Below are 1,962 nucleotides of genomic sequence, written 5' to 3'. Positions count from 1 at the left end.
CCTTCCATCGAGCTAGTGCCACCATTAACATTTATAACTTCATTGACTAGGAGGATAGGTGAAGTCACATCTTTGATGGGCACTTCGATTGGCATCTGTCCACTATTATTCTCAAATAAAGTAGAATTATCTTTTCACTTGCGTTTCTTGTCCGAAGCCATAGAAGGAGTGTAACTAAATTTCAATGAAGGAAGACTTTATCCTTTCCAGCTTTCTCCAACTTACCTTTGAAGGTGAAGACTTAGAAGATACCATGCTCGTCTTTGACGTAACAAAGAAGGAAGCCGAAGACTTACTTTGATTTGATAGCAGAAAGAAAACTTTTAAGATAATTTTATTCTTCCTAACAAGGTTTTTTCAACCATTTGAACACCAATTAACATAATTGCAGATCATTAAAGGTCTCTTAAGACCTGATGGTGTACTAATTGTTGAAGAACTACAAAGACGGGTGCAAGAATCCTAAAGTTGAGCTAATTCTGTTAGTGTTCCATCATATAGTTGTTTGATGAAGTTCCCAGGGAGGTCTTGGACATATCTAAACCGTCGACTGAACTTTTGGGGACAATAAGGCTCCATAACAAAGTGATCATCATATCTGAAGGTGATGTAGCTCAAATGGAGACTAATGAAATAATCATTTCAAGAACTAGACAATTCTCCATTATCTGCTATAAACAACTCCTTGGATTGTAGCATGAACAAGTCAGGGAGCTTGTAGATATCGACATCCTAGAATAACCTCCTTGCACCTAAAAGATCAAAGCTTTTAGCAATCCTTTCTACAGTAATCTTACATATATGAGCACCATTATAATGAGGTGCTTGATAGTAAGTGTTAAAAATACCCATAAATCTATCCATAAACATATTGTATGGGAAATATTATGTCGCCTGCACCTAAGTTTGCTAAAGTTGAGATCATTCTCAAAGTCTCTGTAGATACCAGCTGAAACGGGGATGGCTAGTGCAAACATCTCACCATAAGCCATTAGACTTGCAATCTTAAAGACGCTAGGATGGATGTGGTCAAGTTTCTTAATTAGAAGAATGAACTTAAGAATCCAGCAAGCAAGAAAGTCAACCACGATCATATTTTCCCTAAGAGACCCTTCCACACCTAACTCAAGAAAAGGGTTGTTCTCTTTTTCAGTTCGCGGTAAAAATGACATAGTAATATAGCCGCCAGGATTGTGGTTTGACTTTAGTTAGCCCTCTGTTTAGACCCCTATGATGGAGGCTCTTTGTAACTCTCCAGTCCTTTGGACCAAAAATTTATCCAATCATGGACCAAAACATCCTGAGATGTGCCATCTGAAAGTCGATAGAATGCTGAAAATAAGTAGGCACAAGTTTTAGGCAAAAACTACTTCCCTTTTTTATCTGCTTGTGTCAATTCTTGGGCCGAATGAATGACTTCGTCAAAAAATAATTCTTGTACCCGAAGGCCCCCAATCATACGTATGTCCCACAATGAAATAGAGAGATCACCAATGCCAACACATATTGTATTAATCGATGAATGCCAAAGTTCACAACAGGCTACAAAACATTCTCATTAATGTCATACATAAATAAAGAGGCAAAAATAGCATTGTAAATATTGGTTTGTTCCAGCACCTCCTTTCTATTACTGAGGACATCCTTTACCCATTTCCAATAGCAAGTAGTGTAATGAAACTTATCAAAGTTGGATTAGGGATAATTCCATGTGGCAGGACTTTTATTCGAGACTTTGGGATATGTAGCGGTAGATTCTTTATCATGTGTAGATAACTGCAACATAAAAGCAGTGGTATTAATGACTTGATTGATGTCAAACATCAATTTTTTCTTTTGTGTACCATTTATATAGATAAAGGGACATGTTAGGAGATCCTCTATCAAACAAGAAGACGTCAATTACCGGAGGGTGAACCTTCAAGGTGAGGACTGTAACAGGTGAGTATCATTCATCGTTTT

This window comes from Capsicum annuum, chromosome 7, assembly GCF_002878395.1.
Source record: "Capsicum annuum cultivar UCD-10X-F1 chromosome 7, UCD10Xv1.1, whole genome shotgun sequence".
Taxonomy (NCBI): Eukaryota; Viridiplantae; Streptophyta; class Magnoliopsida; order Solanales; family Solanaceae; genus Capsicum; species Capsicum annuum.
The sequence above is the reverse complement of the archived record's forward strand: the minus strand, read 5'-3'. Positions refer to the sequence as shown.